Raw genomic sequence first — 20,396 nt, forward strand, 5'->3', positions numbered from 1 at the left:
CACAGTGAGTTCCAGGACAGCTACATAATGACACCCTGTCTCAGAGAGAGAGAGAGAGAGAGAGAGAGAGAGAGAGAGAGAGAGAGAGAGAGAGAGAACGAACTGTCACCAGTTTGGCTGAGGCTAGCTCTGGAAGTTTAAGGCTATGATTTATAAAGAAGCCTTTCCTTCAGTGACCTCAGCATCACACTAATAAAGCATTATTATCCCACCAAGGCAGCACAGGCTTTTCCTATGAGAATTAACATTCTTTTTTAGTAACCTTATCTGTGGATCTTCACTAAAGGTACTTTCCAAGGTAGCCTTTCAAAAAGAAATCGAACCTGATGACTAATTGCAGAGTTTAAGTGGAAAACCTACTTGCTTAAAAAAATAAACAACTGAAAAATAATAAAAATAACAATTGGGTTGGCTGATAAAAGTGCCTGCTTGCAAGCCTGACTACCTGAATTCAATCCAGATTCCGGGGAGAGACCCCACCGATTTCTCCAAGTTACCTCCTAAGCACTACACACACACAAATAATAAATGGAATTGAATTCTTGAATAAAAATAAATAAGCGAGGAGAAATTTTCAGGTGCCTTCAGGCACTTTCCACCAAAGGAAGAAGCAAACCATTATCTAGTTACTCTAGTTTTCAAGGTTTTCTCCCAGCTCAGATTCAAGTAGCTGGACTACACATACAGCAATAGGCCTGAGTTTTATGTGAAACGGGAACTGGGGCCTCTTGCTGGGTGATGCTCTGGATATAGAAATGATGGTAGTACAACTTGCAAATACACTAAAAGTCACACCAGTGTACACTTTAAAGAGTGAGCTTTAGTCAGGAATGACGCTGAATGCTTTAGATCCCATCACCAGGGAGGCAGAGATCGGAAGTTCAAAGCCAGCCTGGTTTACATAGCAAGTTTCAGGCTAACTTAGCTACATTGTGAGACCCCGTCTAAAATAAAATTAAATCTTTTTTTAAAAGATTTTATTTGTTTATTATGTATACAACATTCTGCTTCCATGTATATCTGCACACCAGAAGAGGGCTCCAGCTCTCATTACAAATGGTTGTGAGCCACCATGTGGTTGCTGGGAATTGAACTCAGGACCTCTGGAATAGCAGCCAGTGCTCTTAACCTCTGAGCCATCTCTCCAGCCCCCTAAAATTAAATCTTAAAAAAGTGAGCTTTGCTGGGTGGTGGTGGTGCATGCCTTTAATCCCAGCTCTTGGGGGCGGGGAGCAGAGGCAGGTGGATCATTGTGACTTTAAGGCCAGCCTTGTGGCAAGGTGGCAACTGCCGTTCGTTCCAGCACCCAGGAGGCAAAACCAGGCAGATCAAAGTGAGTTCAAAGCCCTCTAAAGCCAGATCAAGTGTCTCCTCTACTAACACAGCATTTTACTAACATTCCACCACAACACTAAATACCTGCTTTAGGGCTACCTTGTCATAAAGCAAAGGGGTATATGTGTGTGAAGTAAACATGACCTCACAACATTCACCTAAGAGAGAACAGTAAAACACTCCGCTACATCAGTTCTGGACACCAGCTGCTGCCAATTACCCTCTGTGGGCTGAGACAATGGTTCAGCAAAGGCTCATGCCAGCTCCTTCCCTCCCATTCTGCTGCTGCTATAATGGGAAAGAAACCAAATGTTGCAGACCAGTTACCCACCCACCCCCAGCCCCAGCCTATTCAGACTTCTCTAACAAAACAAACATTTATTGGGTAGACACTGTGCTAAGATCTGACATTACAGGGCTGAAGCCTCAGACAAGGTCCCTATAACCCTGCAGCTTACAGTATCACTAGAGAGGAAGGCAATAAAGGGAAACGCTGGGGTAATGATCAAAGGCCATTCCTGATAAGAGCATGTTCACTTCATACTGAGTGTCTGCCTGCATTATGTCAAGTCCTGAGCACGAGAGATAAAAGATACATGAGACAGAGTCAGACCTCCTGACAGAAACTATCCAAGGCTATGAAGGTGAAATGTGGATATCAGACTTTCCCAAGCTGAGAAGAGCTGCACTGCTCTCTGGTGGACAGCAGATAGTAACTCAAAGAGTTCTGATTAAGAACTTTCTGGGCTCCTCAGTATATAAGCACCAAATGAGTTAGATTTTTGAAATGTTTTTCTTGATATGCTGTGAAATCAAATTAGAGGCACACTGGGAGTGGAGGAGCAGATACCAGAAACTAAGGAGAGAATGAAGTGTGTATTAAGAACAGTGGAATAGGGGCTGGAGAGATGGCTCAGTGGTTGGGAGCACATGCTGTTCTTCCAGAAGACTGAGGTTCAATTCCCAGCACCCACGTGGGGCCTCACAACTGCCTGTAACTCCAAAGATCTGACACTCTCACACAAACAAATTCCAAAGATCTGACACTCTCACACAAACAAATGTGCAAGCAAAACACCAATGCACATTAAAAAAAAAAAAAAAAAAACTTTTAAAAAAGAACTCTGGATATTAGATCAATTAAGAAGTGCATTTAACAATCCAATTAAAAAGTGGGGTACAGAACTAAATAGAGAATTCTCAATAGAGGAATCTAAAATGGCTGAAAGACACATAAGAAAGTGTTCGACATCCTTAGCCATCAGGGAAATGCAAATCAAATCAACTCGGAGATACCATCTTACTCCTGTCAGAATGACCAAAATCAAAAACACCAATGACAATTCACACTGGAGAGGATGTGGAGAAAGGGGAACACTCCTCCACTGCTGGTGGGAGTGTCAACTTGTACAGCCACTTTGGAATCAGTGTGGTGACTCCTCAAGAAAATGGGAATCAGTCTACCACAAGATCCAGCAATTCTACTCTTAGGCACATACCCAAAAGAAGCACATTCATACAACAAGGACATCTGTTCAACGCTGTTCATAGCAGCACTATTTGTAATAGCCAGAAACTGGAAGCAGCCTAGATGCCCCTCAACCAAAGAATGGATAGAGAAAATGTGGTACATTTACACAATGGAGTACTACTCAATAGAAAAAAACAATGGAATATTAAAATTTGTAGGAAAATGGATGGAACTAGAAGAAACCATTCTGAGCAAGGTAAATCAATCACAAAAAGACAAACATGATTATGTACTCACTCATTTTAGACATAGAGTAAAGGATTAACAGCCTAAAATCCACACTGCCAAAAAAGCTAATAAACAAGGAGGACCCTAAGATAGACATACATGGTCCTTTGGAGAAGGGGAAAGGGTCACCGATCCCCTGAGCAAATTGAGAGCATGGGAAGAGGGGGGAGGGAGCTAAGAGAATGAGAAGGGAAGAAGAGGAAGGATGCAGAGGTCATGAGGGAGCAGAAAGGTTGAGTCAGGGGAAGAATAGAATAAAGGATATGTGATAGGTAGGGTTTTAGTGGGGGGGTAATAGGGGAGGACGGGAGGGAGATGGAACTGGGATTGTCATGTAAAACAATCCTGTTTCCAATTCGAATAAAAAAATCTGAAAAAAAAAAAAAAAAAAGAACTCTGGACTAAATCATCTTTGACACCCACAGCCAACTGCAGTACCTGGCACATTATCAATAAATCAATTCTTATAGGGAAAAAAATTATCAGATGACACAGGACTGGGTTAACCATTGAAATATTTTATTAACATTAAGTTTAAGTGTTACTGAGATGCCACCAGCTATTACCATGAATGAGAGTTGACTCTACAGCTTTGCCATATGCTGTGGGGTGGTACACATGTGTTTGTGCACATGCCTATAGGACAAGAGATTTTCCTACCTCACTCTCCATTTTATCTTTTGAGACAGGGCCTCTCACTGAACCTGGCTGGCCAATAAGCTCCCAGGAATCCTACCTGTGAACTCCTCAGTTTCAGGGTCAGAAGTGAAACTGCTACAACTGTTATACTCATGCACCATAGTATGCACACACAAATAGATAAATGTAAATTTAATACTGAAAACACATACTATAAACAACATATCATCTAAGCCACTGGCTAAAAAAAAAGGTATCTTTTAAGAAATATTAATTATATAACCTTATATAATATGATTCTTTACCATAAGTCTAAATACTGCAGGCATATATATAACTACTGACAGTGTGCTTCAAATTGGGTACATTATGAAATATTGTCTTTTGTATAGTATATAAAAATTTGAGTCATTGTTAATGGGATTACAAGAAACTGTCATTGTTATACTGATGAAAATATTAGAATCTTGACCTCTAGTAAAAATGACTCCAAGAAAAAAAAAATGAGTTTTTGATATTAATTATAGATTAATACCAACCCTGTCCAAAACACCAAAATCATACATATCTGAAGTGTCTTTTTGAACAGCTTCACTATTGACAGACTGGCCAGTTCATATATCTAAAGTTCCTGTCTTGTCTGTCTTTTTGAGACAGTGTCTTAGAGATCTGCTGTCTATACTCCCCCCTCCCAAGAACTATGATTAAAGGTTCATGACACCATAACCAGCAGTTTTAGATGTCTTTAAAATACAAGGCAAAGTGTGGCAGTACCTTCTTTTGTTATGGAAGAGAGCACTCTAACAGAAATTCTTGGTAATAACTACACAAGGTGGAATACACTTTTAGTTCCAGCACTCAGGAGGCTAAGGGAGGTGGAGCTCTTGAGCTCAAGACCAGCCTGGTCTACAGAGCTACTTCCAGGACAGCCAAGACTACACAGAGGAACCCTGTTTCAAAAAACAAACAACAAAAAAGAACAGGTTTTCTTAGCAGGGTGGTGTACACCTTTAATCCCAGCACTCAACAGGCAAAGGCAGGCAATCTCTGAGTTAGAGGCCAGCCTGATCTATAGAGTGAGTTCCAAGACAGCCAGGGATACACAGAGAAACCCTGTCTTGAAAAAAAGCAAAAAGAAAAAGGAAAAAAAAAAAAAAGAAGCCAAGCAACAAAAACCCACCTAGCACTCATCTTGTATTCATTTCTACATCCCCCATGCCTAGTACAGTAGATAGATGTGCACAGAAGCTGCCGAATGAATCCACGGATAGCAGAAGAGAACCTAACCTGTATAATTCCACTGTATAATAGTACTTCATGAAAGAGGGTTAGACACAGCACTGAAGATAACTATGCTGATAGCTTTCAAAATGGTGGAAGGAGCCAGGTGTGATGGTGCACACTTTTAATCCCAGCAGAGGGAGACAGAGGCAGGCAGATCTCTATGAGTTGAAGGCCAGTCAAGACTACACAATGAGACCTTGTCTCAGAAAAATAAAGTTGGAGAGGGAAGCCTGGAAGACAACTCAGAGTTTAGAGCACTTGCTGCTCTTGTACAGAGCCCTGGTTTAGTTCCCAGCATCCTCATGGGGCCTCACAACCATCTGTAACTCCAGCTCCAGGGGATCCAACACCCGCTTCTGCCCTCCAAAGCACCAGGCATGCATATGGGATACATACATACATACATGCAAACAAAACACTCATACATGAAATAAAAATAAGTAACCCAAAATATGTTTGAGATAATAAATTAATAAATTTTAAAAGCTTATTCTATACAACCCCCCCCAAAAAAATACTGTATCAAGCGAGCACTTTTCTAATGGCTAACTTTAAGTAGAAATTTATTTTGTAAAAATAAACTACATAGAATTGGGGGATAAGTCAGTGAGCAAAGGGCTTGCTATAGCAGTATGAGGACCTGGATTTTGATCCCCAGTACCCATGTAAGCCAAGTCTGGCAGTACAAATCCATAACCCCAGTGCTGGAGGGATGAAAACAGGTGGGTATCAGGGGCTCACTGGTCAATCTAGCTAAAATGATGAGCTCCAAGTTCACTGAAAAACCTTGTTGGAAAAAGTTGGGACTGGAAAAATGGCTTACTGGTTAAAATCACTTGCTGCTCTTGAAGAGGACCTGGGTTTAATTCCCAGTCTCTACATAGGGGCCCATAAACATCCTCTTCTTGCCTCCTCTGGCACTGCAAAATGTGGTGCAGACTTACAGCAGACAAAGCACTTACATACACAAAATAAATCTTAAAAAAAAAACAGGGTAGAGAAATGATGAATGACACCGTAGCTCTGGCCTCTACACGTACTCACACAGGTGAGAACAACCAACACACATGAACACATACCAAAATAGACACATAAGTATGGACGGGTTCCCTAAATAAAGGCTTTTATTTACATTTTGGATAACTGTTTCATCATTTGAGAATATGCAGGGGCTGGCAAATTCACTCAGTGACTAAGAACACTGTTATTTCTGTAGAAGATGTGGGTCCAATTCCTAGTACCCACATGGAAGCTCACAACTGTCTATAACTCCAATGCCATAGGACCTACACCCTTTCTGGACCTCGTGTGTGTGTGTGTGTGTGTGTGTGTGTGTGTGTGTGTGTGTGTGTGTGTGCAGGCAAAACACTCTTACATGATACATATATATATATATGAAAGCCAGGCATAGTGGTGCACACCTTTAATCCACCCTTAAGAGGCAGAGGCAGGCAGATCTCTGAGTTCAAGGCCAGTCCAGGACGGCCAGGACTACACAGAGAAACCCTGTCTCGAAAAGCCAAAAAAAAAAGGGGGGGGCATTTTATTGCTCAGAAATCTATATGCTGTTGTTAATTTCATTGACTAAAAGAATTTTACGGAAACTGGAAAGTTGGCTCAGTGATTAAGAACACTGGTTGCTCTTGAAGAGGACCAAGGTTCAATTCCCAGCACCTACAAGGTGGCTCACAACCACCTGTAACTCCAGTTCTAGAGAATCTGATGCCCTCTACTGACCTTTGCAAACACCAGGCAAGCATGTGGTATACAAACATACATGTAAGCAAAACATCCAAACATAAAATAAATAAATAAATAAATAAATGTAAAAATAAAAAAAGAATTTTAGGGGACCAGTTAAAAAAAAAAAGTGAAAAAGAACATAGGTGAGCAGCAGAAGCACCTGCCTAGCAGAAGCCAGGTCCCAGCCCACACCAAAAACAGAACAAAGAACTTCAAAGCCTTCTATCTTTCCACTCTTTTTGCCCCCAACATTTTTTTTTAACTGGGGGTGGGCATACATGAATACCATGTTGTGCATGTGGAGTTGGAGGGCTACTTGCAGGAGTTGGGTTCTCTCCCTCCACCATATGGGTTCTGGGTTCCAGGGAATCAAAATCAGGTCTCCTCAGGCTTGGCAGCAAGCACCCTTACCCACTGAAACATCTCATGAGCCTGTATTCTGGATTTCAAACAATTATTATTAATAAGCTATTTTCTGTGAATGGGCTTATTAATTTCAAAAATAATCATTCTAGGGGGGGAGACATTTATAGTGAATATTCTCAGGGAAAGACATTTATAGTGAATATTCTGGGGAAAGACCTTTAAAATGGTTAAGAGCTCATTGCTCTTGTAGAAGAGCAGAGTTCAAAGTCCAGTACCCATGTCAGGTGGCTCACAACTGCCTGTCACTCTAGCTCCAGATGCCCTCTTCTGACCTACTCAATTATCTTCATGCACATATATATTCACACACAGACACAACCCACATAATATACTTTTTTAAAGCTTCTAAAAATCTGGAAAAAAGGGGAGGGAAACTCAATCCCTAGCTGCAGCTGCTGGTGGTACATGCCTGTAGTCCAAAGTTCAAGGTCATACATAGCAAGTTTGGGGCTGCTTAGGCTGGAGACTGTATCTCAAAAGGAAATTCAGTTCTTTCCATCACTTCAAAGCTCTACTGCACAGCGCTCATCTCACAGCTCTGATCTAGTAAAGTGCTGTCCTTCAAACAACCTCAGGAAAAAAAAAAAAAAAAGTTTCACATGCTCAGGGAAATAGTTAGCCATGAACTCTGAAGCAATGGGCAAATACTGTGATGCAAGAAAGAAATCGGCCTGGCATGGTGGCACATACCTTTAATCCCAGCCCTAGGGACTCAGAGGTAGAGGCAGGTGAATCTCTGTAAGCTCAAAGCCAGCATGGTCTATATAGAGCCACCCTGTCTCAAAAATGAAAGAAAAGAAAAAGAGAGAAGAGAGATCACATATACAGACATTTAAGCAATCATATTACATACTAGAATAAAATGTCAGGTAAACCCAGGGACAAGCAGAATATCCACAGAGTAAAAGCATATACTATTAATACTGGTCTTAAAGTCATGTGACTTGAATTGTAGTCAGTAGACTTTTGCAAAAAAAATTTTTAATTTTACTTATATGAGTGATTTGCCTGCATGGATGTCTAACATCATGTATGTGCCTGGTGCCCTTAGAGTCCAGAAGAAGGTGCTGGATTCCCTAGATCTCGAGTTACAGACAGATGTGGGCCACTATGTGGGTGCTAGGGATGGAACCGGGTCCTCTGGAAAAGCACCCAGTGCTCTTAACCATGGAGCTATCTCTCCAGTCCCTGTCATGACACTTCTAAGAGCTGGGTGTAGTGGCTCACTTCTTTAGTCCCATGACTTGGGAGGCAGAGGCAGGAGGATCTTTGTGAGTTCAAGACCAGCCTGGTCTACATAGTGAGTTCCAAGACAGTCAGAGTTACATAGTAAGACTGTGTCTTGAATGAAGAAAGGAAAGAGGGAGAGCTGGCAAAGAAACAAACTTCTGACTCAGTTGTGTCAATGTGGAGGAGAGCTAACTCCTCTGGGCTCTCATGTACAATGTACAGTGGGGGTTAAATCAAGGGATAATTACCTGAAATGACTCCAAACAATGGAAGGAGATGCCAATCCTCCTAGATGTCCATAGATAAATGTATATTTGGGGTTTTTTATTTTGACATGGACATGTAAGGCTTTTAAATTAACTTTAAGTCTCAATTATATTAACATTATTTGATGACTCTTATTTGCAATAATATCAATCATTAAATGCAATTTACATACAATGCTTAGCTATATAAGTAAGATTTTAGAGGTACAAAACTCAGCAAGACTGCCATACTGTCTTCATAAAATTTTCTAAGTAATCAAAACATATCCAAAGTTATACATTTTCTTCTAATTTTTCTTTGTACATTTTAAAAAATTTTGACAGAACAAAAAAAAAAAAAGAGTTTTAAGTATAACTACGTTACTCTACAATCTGGTTAGCTTTCTTGCTATCACCTTAAATATTCCCTGAAACTTTCTCTTGAAATTCCCCACTTACAGTGTGCTACAGTTATATATAATGTAGTTCAAGATTTAGAAGCTAATCTGGACTACATGATGAGACCCCATTCCTATCTCAAACAAACCAAAGTGTTAGAAGAAATCATTCGCAAAGAGAGTAAAATATCCTGTATCAGGAAGTGACCTGCATGAAGTAGAACATAATTAATGAGAAAAAAATTTAAACCTACATCTTATTTCACTTAACCACAAACCCTGTTATTAAATGCAATTCATTTTCACTTGATTATAATTCCATTCAATTATTCAACATTTTAGATTATAGATCAAGTTTTTTTCTGACTAAGTTACTACTTAACTACCTTATAACAATACAAAGCTTACTAATTAGACACCGTCTCCTTTATATATAGTTTCACCTCCACAGTCCTTACTTTGTTCTTGGCCACACCAAACAACAAACATGGTTACCACTTGAAGATGTGTATTACATTTTTGTTCAGTTTCTTATTCAAGAGAATTGAAAATTACTACAAACTGGCAACTTTTAAAAAAAAGTATTTATGTGTATGTATGTATACCATATGTGTAACACATGGGTACAGGAGACCACGGAGGTCAGAAGGGGGCATAGGATCCCCTATAATTGGTTTACAAGCATTTGTGAGCCATGTGGGCATTACAAACCAAACTTGGGTCCTCTGTAAGAGGTTGGAGGTTAAGTGGTTAAGCGGTTAAGCATTCTTAACCACTGACTATCTATCTCTCTGATCACCTTGTTCTATTCTTTATGAAATCTAGTACATTTATATATTTTCTTATGCTTTTCTCAGAAAACTCTTAAAATTATAGTAGTTTCTGAAATGGGTTCTTTTTTTTGAAATGGGTTCTTATAGATTTATTTTTATATTTTTTTGAGATAGAGTCTTACCAGATAGCCATGGCTATCCTGCAACTATGTAGACCAGGCTAGCCTTGAACTCACAGAGATCCCCGACATCTACCTCCTGAGAGCTAGGATTAAAAGCAGGAGTTGGGGGTGGGGGTGGGGACCTTTAATCCCAGTACTCAGGAGGCTGAGTCATCTCTGTGAGTTCGAGGCCAGCCTGGTTTACAGAACAAGTTCCGGGACAGGCTCCAAAGCTACAAAGAGAAACCCTGTCTCAGAAAACAAAACCATGAGTCACCACAGCCAGTTGGTTCTTAGACTTTATAAAAGTTTATATTTTACTTTTTTAAAAAAAGATTTTATTTATTTATTATGTATACAACATTCTGCTTCCATGTATATCTGCACACCAGAAGAGGACACCAGATCTCATTACAGATGGTTGTGAGCCACCATGTGGTTGCTGGGAATTGAACTCAGGACCTCTGGAAGAGCAGCCGGTGCTCTTAACCTCTGAGCCATCTCTCCAGCCCCCATATTTTACTTTTTTGTACTTTGGATTCTCTAGTATCCTCAAATCAAAAAAATAATTATGAAGCTGGGTGATGTTGGCACATACCTTTAGTCCCAGCACTCAGGAGGCAGAGGCAGGTGAATCTCTGTAAATTTGAGGCCAACCTTGTCTACAGAGTAAGTCCAGGTCAGCTAGGTCTGTTATACTGAGAAACCCTGTCTCAAAAAAACAAAACAAAACAAACACAAAGACAAAAATAATACATATTATAAGGTACTAAACAATATATAAACTAAAAACTCTAGGTTTTAATTTTCTATAAAGATGTTTGGGTATTTTCTGTTCTTTTGCTTTGTTTTGTTTCACTAGCTTTATCACTTCAGGATTTTAGGCTCAATTATACTCAAACTTTACAGCACTTTTTGTTTCATCAGAACATTAAGCATTGGTCCAGTTATGGGCGCATCATGTTACAGTAACAACAGTAGAAGTAAATCTGGACTGGAAAGTTAACTTCTTGTTCATACTTGTACCAACATGAATTCTCACACTGAGAACACCCACACAACCTAAGCAAAGATGCTGCTCCAACACATTTTAACTTCTACTAAGGCAGCCAAATGAGTTCATTTCTTCACTTACTAAACATGTGATTAAAGACAATCTCATCTGTAAACATTTTCTTTTTTCCTTCTTTCCTTTGTTTTGTTTTTTAATACTGGAAATTAAACCCAGAGCCTCTTTATGAATAGAAAAACACTCTGTTACTGAGCCTCAGCCTCCAATACTTTATTTCTATTTTTAAAAAGTATGTATGTATCACCAGCTACATGCCTACTATAGTCTAGATACTTTTTAGCACTTCCAATTTGAAGCTCTACAACTCTAAGTAGTAGTCATCTCTATTCAACCATAAGAACATTAATCCTCAGTGATAAGACGAATGGGGGTTGGGACTCAGATCTCAACTTGGGTTCTTCAACTCTACTGTCCACTGAATTTAAGAGGGGAGGACATTGAAGCGACGGCCGTATGGTTGAGAGCTCTTGCTGCATAGCCGTGAGGATCTGAGTTTAGACCACAGCACCCACATAACAAGCTAGGCATGCTCTCACAAATGCATGTTTGTAACGCCAGCACTGTGGGGGCAGAGCAGGAAGATGCTGGAGGCTTGCTGGCTAACAGCCTAGCAGGAAAAAGCATGCAAGCTCCAGGTACAGGGAGAGCCCTGCTTCAAAGGAAAACAGGCCGGGGGTGGAAGAGAAGGATACCCAACAACTCTGTGCTTATGCACACAGGTGCATATACCAAGCCCCCACCACACACACAGTTCTGCTAAACTGGCTTAAAGCAAACACAACTGCAGAACAACTAACTAGTAGGATAAAGGTCAGTTAGATCAGAGCAAATCACTTACAGTGAAATTGATGGGAAGAACACACTGGCCTTGTACTTCCCCCCTCCCCCTCTCCAAAACAGGCTTTCTCTGTTTTGGTGTTCTGGAACTCACTTTGGAGACCATCACTCCTGTTCTAGGGGACCCAACACCCTCACACAGCCATATATGTAGGCAAAACATGAATGCACATAAAATAGAAAAATAAATAAATTTTGGAAAAATAGTAATTTTGAAGTAGACTGAAATCTGAAAACTTATTCCATACTAGATGACAGTCTTTTTGGTCTGAGACATCTAGGAAGTTTTACATTCTCCCATTCCTGAATTAAATAAGTACTGTGCTTCCAAATTCAATTTTAAAAAATTAGAGTTATTGCATGGGTATTTATAAACCAACCTAAGAGGGCACCATATAAAATGTTATTATACAGCTTAAATGAAAACTATAATATATATAATTCTTTCTCATTTTCCCATTTGTTTTCTCTTCAACATAAGTCTTAATTAGCATTGAGAACTGTATCTACTCCAGCTTGGTGATACATACCTGTTCAGGCCAGCACTTGGAAGATGGAGGCAGTGCAAACAGGAGGTTCAAGGCTAGCCTACTCCACATAACAGGTTGAGGCCAACCTGTCTCAAAGAGGAAAAAAAAAAAAAGACCCATATCTGGTTCAGTGTAGAAGTGCATGCCCATACTTAGCACTTGGGAAGTAGCGGCAAAAGGGCCACTTGTTCACAGTTATAGACTATGGTGGAGACCAGCCAGCCTGGGCTACTGGAGACCCCATCTTAGAAAAAAAAAAAAAAAGCAAAAGCCACACATATAATTTTTAAATAAGCTCAGGGAGCCTTTTCAGATTCAAAATCTTAATGGCAGATGTACTACAGGAGTAACAATACACAATAAAAACAGCTACTAAACAAAATTCAAAATATGCCTTTTACTTTTTCATGTCACACTATATAGGTATTATACAAGCTATAGTAGTGCTTAAAGAACTTACTATGTGTTTCCTAAGATTAATAGTAAAACTGAAAATGAAACTGTAAGATTTTACAGAATACAGGATAGGGTTGGCCAGGCTGTTGAGGGGTCAGAGCAGTGCCTGGACAGGCTGACTTCCCGAGTTTGGTCCCTGGAATTCAGGATGGAAGGACATACACTCAAACTCACATAGTAAAATAAAGTAGACTTTTAAGTTAGGTTACTTTAGCTCATCAGGTTGGTAAGTTACTCTTTTTAATTTTTAAAGATTAAATGCATTTGTGTAAGCGTCTGTAGGTCAAGGTAATTTGCAGGAGTCAGTTCTCTTTTTCCACCATTAAGGTTCCAGTGATCTAACAGGTTGTCAGGTGTGATGGGAGTGCCTTCACCTGCTGAGTCATCTCACTCATAGGCCCCCGTCTTATTAATATTCATGAAAAGATTAGCCTAAATAAATAAAGCTCATTAGTTATTGGAAAACTCAAGTGCCAGATGTGTTATTTATTAACAAAAAAATAGAGTTGCTACTAAATAAATAAATAAATAAATAGTGTTGCTTCAAAAAGTAATAATTTTTTCTCTAAAGTAAAGCTAAAAACAGCATTGCATTGAATAACAGATTTTTATGAATATAAACTTGTAAATCTTTTCAAAGCATTAACAATTTTAATTTCTTGGAACTGATCTGCTTGTCACTGAGGAGTGTGTACATATGACTTTTGTTTGGAATCATAGAATGTATTTGCTTTTTTGGTCTAGCTTCACTAACAGAATCAACTCAAGATTCATCCATGTTGTGTTTCTCATTTATTCCTTTTTATAAATGATTAGTAAAGATACAGTCAACTCTTTGTGTGTGTATTTTTGAGATAAAGTCTCACTTTTTAGACCAGATTGGCCTCAGACTTGAGATCCTCCTGAGTACTGGGATCCTAAGTGTTTGTCACTCTTAGCTTTGTATTTGACAATTCTGTGTGTGTGTGCGTGTGTGTGTGTGTGTGTGTGTGTGTGTGTGTGTTGTGTGTGTGTGTGTGTGTGTGAGAGAGAGAGAGAGAGAGAGAGAGAGAGAGAGAGAGAGAGAGAGAGAGAATGTGTGTGTGAAAGAGAAAGAGAGAGAGAGGTTTTTTGCATAGGGTTTCTCTTTGTAGCCCTGGCTGTCCTGGAACATGTTTCTGTAGACCAAGCTGGCCTCAAACTCACAGAGATCCGCCTGCCTCTACATCCCAAGAGCTGGGATTAAAGACCTGCACCACCACCACCTGGCTTTGACAACTCTTCTTGATAATTATCTATTTCTGGATTCTAGTCCACTCATCTATCTTTATGCCAATAAAACATAATCACTGGCTTTATAAACCTTGAGAAAGGGTAGCTTAAGTCTGGGTTGGAAAGAATGCTCAGCGGTTAAGAGGCACTAACTGTCCAAAGGACCTTCGCAGCTAACAACGGTCTGTAACTCCAGTCTCAAGAGCTCCAATACCAACTTCTAGCCTCCACCGGCACTGCACAAACATAGTGCAGAGACATACATTCAGACAAAAATTAAATAAAGAAAAAATAATTTTAATTTGGTATCTACAACAGGTAAGACTTTTTGCTTAAGAGATTCAGTAAGTTGGGCACAGTGGCACAAAACTGTAATTCTAACAGCTAAAAGAATAAGATAGAGAAAGGCATGAATTAGGTATGCTGGCTGGGCTACACAGTGAATTTAAGTGAGTTCATGGTCATTTATTTTTCTGATAGGAAAAAATAATTAAAAAAACAAACCAACAGTGTCTCCTGAGATGTTTTTATTTTTTTTATTTTATTGAGACAGGGTCTCACTATGTAGCTCAGGCTGTCCTGGAACTCACTATGTAGACCAGGCTGGCCTCAACTCAGAGATCCACCCATCTCTGCCTCCCAAGTGCTGGGAATAAAGGCATGCACCATCATGTCCTGGCTGAAATGTTTTTAAAACTATTGTTTTTAATTTGAGATTTTCAGCTCATTAAAAACAAAAACAAAGAAAACTTAACCAGTGTCTCAATTTTACTTTAGGACCAAGACAAGGCTTCTGGTTTTTTTGTTTTGTTTTTCTTCATTGCTAACTATTTCATTGACAATTTTATTACAACAAAAAACATCCTGCCAAAACCTATTTCATCACACAAATCACAAACTTCAAGATAGCTTGGATGTAATTCATTTACACATAAAACACTCTGTGCACACGCTACCTATGTAAGTGTGAAAAAGACATGAGCATGAACCCTGCCTCACTGCAGCTCCCTGGACTCATTATGCTAAGGCTGCCTGACCTCAGCTTACTCGCTCTCACCTTGAGCTTTAAAGACAGGCTCAAAGACTTTCCTAGTAAGGAAGCAAAGTAATGTGGTTTCGGGAGCTAGGCCACTGGTTTGCCACGAAAGCCTTGGACTTCATTTCTGTAGGCCTCAGTTTTGTTTTGTTTTTTTTTCTCCAGTAAAATAAGTTAGGTTGTACCATTTATCTTCCATTCAAACAGACTGTTACAAATGTAGTCAAAATTAAGTATATTCTGGTAACAGCCAAAAAATCATTAATTTAGCTGGACCTAATGGGGAACACCTTTAATCCCAGCACTTGGGAGGCAGAGGCTGATGGATCTCTGTGAGTTTGAGGCCAACCTGGTCTACACAGGGAGTTCCAGGACAACCAGAGCTACATAGTGAGACCCTGCCTCAAAAACAAACAAATGGGATTAACTTAAGTGGTAGTACTCCAAATAATGGACCACTACCTGATTCTAAAACAAAAGTTGTAGGTCCACATGCCTGTTGACCGAGTAAAGCAAAATAGTAGGCAGTGCTGTGGTACACATAATCTCGGATACATGGAAGACTGAAGCAGGGGGATTTCAAGTTTGAGGGCAGCCTGAGCAACTCAAAATAAAGTAAGAAAAAGCCAAGGTGTAGCTCAGAGGCCTGGGTTCTAGAATTAGAGTGTGAGTCCATTATATGTATGTTAAGTAAATCCACAGAAACTGTCTGGGACACTCAAGACACTTCCAAGTAGTTATAGTGACAACTGGAAGCACTAGTCTTTTGAAATATTTTAAATAATAAGCAAGTGTTATTCCTGTGACTTTAAAGAAGAAACTAACAGAAACAGTTTGCTACCCTGGGTTCTATAATTCAAAAGATGTATACTCAAACACTTGGTTATTTAAGTATTTAATAACACTTGCAATGTTGTTATCTAACCTGTTTCTCCATTTACAAAAGCAGTTAGAGTCTCAGAAAACCACAGGAAAGATAAAAGGAGATCATACATGTAGGACACTTAGTATAGCACACTGCAAGAGGACAACTATTACTATATTACTGTATATTATGATTGTTATTTGAAAATTCCAGAAACTATTGTCTTTAGAGTTACTTTGGGCAGTTGGGCCAAAAAACAAAACAAAACAAATCAAAAACAATCAAAAAAACACAACCCAGTTTTGTGGATGATTAGCTTCCTTCATTCAAAATTTCTTTAATCTAATCATTATAAGACCATCTGAAAAAAGGGAAGAGGAATGCAGTTTAGCTGGCAAAGTGCTTGTCTAGCAAGCATCAAAGCCCTAACCCTAACCCCAACCCTCCATAACCCAGGCATGCTAGCACATGCCTATACTATCAGCATGTTCAGGAGATGGAAGAAGATCAGAAGTTCAAGGTCAGCCTCAGCTATATTGAAAGTTTGAGGCCAGCCTGGGATATATGAGACTCTGTCTCAAAAAATAAATAAAACAATTATCAGGGTCAGAGAGATAGATGGCTCAGTGGTTAAAAATAGTAGGTCTTCCAGGGGACCTACGTTTAATTCCCAGCACACATACGGCAGCTCACAACCATCCAAACATAATTCCAATTCCAGGTGACCTGATGCCCTCCCTCTTTCTGGCCTCTGTGGACACAGACATACATAGAGGCAAAACACTCATTTACAAAAAATAAAATAATCAAAAAATTTTTCAAGTACCAACTAGGCTGCTGATGAGCACAGTAGTAGTCAGCACAGATGTAGATTTCAGGTGTTTACTAACTACAGCAGCTTTCTTCACTGAATGGACACCTATCCAAAGAGCCCAGAACAGAACACTCTAAGGTGGCTCATTCAAGCTCCCAAATAGATGTTTGCTACTGTAGTATACAATTGCTCATTTTCCTAAAATTGGTGGCACTAATAGTTCACATAAGTTTACTAATATGTCAACCAAGAAAGAAATAGACATAAAATACCTGCATCAAAATAAATTCCAAGTACATGGTGAATAGCTTTTTTGAATGGAATTTGTCTCCAGAATTTAAAAAAAAAAAAAAGTCAGGCTATATACTGTCAAATCAAAACACTGAGTTATAAATCCAAATTTATGCCAAGTCTAATCTCAGAAAGTACCACTCCAACAATTCCAACCATATTAAAGTTTTCTACCAAACTCTATAAAGACTGAGAGAACATTACTATTAAAATTTGTTGAATCAGTCTGTAGTACAAATGGATTGAGCCCATTATATAGTTAACAGGACTTTCTGGTATTAGAAAATAGTTTCAATACTAGCACATGGGCTAAAGTTTGGATTACCACAATTACAATTATTTTTTTTAAGTAAGGCACATACTGAATCCTTTTCCATATGAAAAGAAAGTAGATTTCACCCAATACCAATTTATCTACTTTGTTGAGATTTAGACCCTTTGTGAACTATTTAGAATCATACAAGTAGTTATATCAGAATGCATTAAAGAATCACCGTAGCTTTCCTGAGAGTGACAGAACTTCCCACCCACCCCCTAGAAGCTGGGCAACTCAATGAGGAGCTAAGCATTACATGCTTACTTCACAGATCACAGTGCTGTACTGAACTGGCATTTGGAGACTACATGAAAGCAAAGGAAAGAGGTAACAGAAAGCTAATATTAAAAAAAAAAAGCATTATTTATAACAACATGTTTATCACCTATCACCAGGAACATTTCTAATTTTCCAATATTCAAAATTAGGCAAGCAGATAATCTACCACAGGCTGATCTTCCCCACCCCTTCCTAAGAAGGGCCCCAGGTAAAATAACCGATGCAATTTCCTTGTTTACTTAAAGAATTGAAAAAAAAATCATGTTGACTTGCTTCTGAGGTGTCTGCCACTAATCAATATTTAAGACTTTCCACAATCTTGTTTGAAATGATGATTTCTTCAGTTAGTAAAAAAGAATCTAATTTTAGATTTATAAAAGGGTTAAATTTTACACTGCAATTTATCAGTATGCTTTTTTTTTTTTTCAATCAGAAGGAAGAGGGAAAAGACAGGGAGAAGCAGCAAAACACACAAGATGGAAAACATCGCTACCTTCTTTCGTGGTTGAGTAATTGTAAATGACCCAAGAGGTAAGAGAAGTTCATGAATAGAAGGGGGGTGTAACAATGTGAACTGGTCGGTTCCAGATTCACGCAGATGTCAGAGAGGAAAAGGAATTTATTTACACTGCAGTGCCTGGTAGCAAACATGGCTGCCCCTGCCCCCTTTAAATCTGAATAGTCTTCACTCCCTCACCAAAACCATCAAATTATGGCCATGTCTCTCCCTGTCTCTCTACCATAACACAAACATATCTCCTCTTCTCTCAGAACAGTAACACCCACACCTCCCTCATTTCACAACAATCACAACCCCATAACCACTAGCTTCTCTATTTCTCTAGCCTTGAAATACAAGACGGAATACACACAAATATAGGAACAAAAGGCTTTCCTTTCTAACACTTCAATAATCCCTATCCTTTCCCTCACACTCTGTGATGCCTGGTCGATAATTCTCATCCCTTCCGATACTCGGCTAATGTCCTTCCCTAGCCCAATCATATGTCTTTCAGTTTCCTGCGTCTATTTCCTATCCTCTTATTGCATTCTGACACAATCATTTTTCATCCCTATTTCCTAATCTTATCTTTTCCCCACTTTGATTCACTAGTTTCTCCCTTGATTCCCAGAAGATGCTTCGTTCTCCATCAATCCTATCCCTTTGCCCCAACTCTTCTAGTTTCCACACACTCCATTCCAGACCTCCCTAATTTGCAATCTACCGAGGTCTCTAATGTCCAAATCTAACTCTTCTCTTTCCCTCCCCCTTCCCTGTTTCCATCCTTATCCCCGCCCCCATCCCACCTCTACTCCCAATTCCCAGCTCAGAACCACTACATCATATCCCAAGCCTACCTGCCCCACCTCCCAATTCCTTCCACACCCACCTTACCATCTGCTCTTCCTTCCTCGAACCCTTTCAGGCCATCCGCGGCACCTCCCCTTCCAGGGTCTCACTCCTTACCGGTGTCTGGGTCTTAGGTCGCCCCCACCCCAAGAAGCTTCCTCAGCCCTGACGCGCAACATACACACACACACACACACACACACACACACACACACACACGCAAACACACACGCAAACACACACACACACGCACGCACGCACGCAGACACACACAAGCACTTTACCTTCAGTTTGTTCCATTCTAACCCCCCGGCCGTGTCAGTACGATCACAGGAGAGACACGGAGGCCCGAAGTGGGGCTGGGTTGCCGGCAGCTGCCGGGACCGCGGGCGCAGGAGACGGAACCGAGCTAGGCCGCATGAAATCCTCGGACTAGATTTCCCCCGCGCCGAGCGCCCCTGCCATGGCTGCCGACACTGAAGAGGGCCACGGCCCGGCCGGCCGGGCTCGTTTGCGGGCAGACGGAAGGCTGCGGGCGACGCGGAGCGAAGGGGAGGCGGCCGGACGGGGGTCGCCGAGTAGCTGCTGGTGCCGGAGAGGAGCCGGAGGCTGGCGGCCCCGAAGGGCAGCGGGGTCCGGGGTTTCAATCGAAAGCTGCACACCTCTCCTAAGCTCCCGGCACCCAGCCTCGGCCGCGGCCTCCGTCCGGATCTCCGCGCCGCCAGCTCCCGCCGCCGCCGTCACGCCGCGCGCCGCCGCCGCCGCCTCCGCGCACAAAGCCCCCCCGCCCCGTTCGGCGGCGGCGCCGCCAAATCCTAGGTCCCTCATTGGCCACGGGCCGCTGTGCCTGCCGGGAAATGAAGTCCTGAGCCCGGGCGCTGGGAGCGAAGGAGGAAGAGGTTCGTCAGCCACGGAGAGGAGGGGCGCGCGAGAGTCAGGAGCCGACGCGAGACCGCAGGCGATGAGGCAGAGGGACAGGAAGGGCTGGTGCGGAGGGGCGGCCAGGTCGGGCCTGCGAGGCTAATACTTACTAAACGGCTGCACGTACTAGACGCCATATGAACTCGAGTGGCCCTGCTCTACAATTCCTAGATGTTAGGAAGAACCTAGTGACCTGTGCGCGATTACGCAGACCGGGGAGTGTTCAGGTTCGGGAGTCGCTGTCACTCTTGACAGCTGTCAGCAGAGCGCGCTGGCCCCCCTCGTCCGGACAAGGGGCTGCACTTTAGGACCAGAGCCTAAGCCTCAAAGTGTCCCTTTCTGCCACGCCGAGACACGGAAGGCTGCCAGTCTGCAAACACTGGG

General features: G+C 41.0%; 1 protein-coding gene across 8 annotated transcripts in view; it reads right to left on the minus strand.

The window, feature by feature from the left end:
* Nsd3 (nuclear receptor binding SET domain protein 3) overlaps positions 1–20,396 on the minus strand; it is a 110,128-nt gene extending 89,732 nt beyond the window's left edge. For 4 of the 8 annotated variants that reach the window (XR_004772576.1, XM_027395352.2, XM_035453376.1 and 1 more), the window contains exon 1: positions 19,376–19,803. The gene's annotated coding sequence lies outside the window, so the exon portion shown is untranslated. Of the gene's footprint in view, positions 1–19,375; positions 19,805–20,122 lie in introns of those variants that run through there. The other 4 variants (XM_027395351.2, XM_035453375.1, XM_035453377.1 and 1 more) reach the window with 4 other exon arrangements.

Source organism: Cricetulus griseus (assembly GCF_003668045.3).
Source record: "Cricetulus griseus strain 17A/GY chromosome 1 unlocalized genomic scaffold, alternate assembly CriGri-PICRH-1.0 chr1_1, whole genome shotgun sequence".
NCBI classification, from domain to species: domain Eukaryota; kingdom Metazoa; phylum Chordata; class Mammalia; order Rodentia; family Cricetidae; genus Cricetulus; species Cricetulus griseus.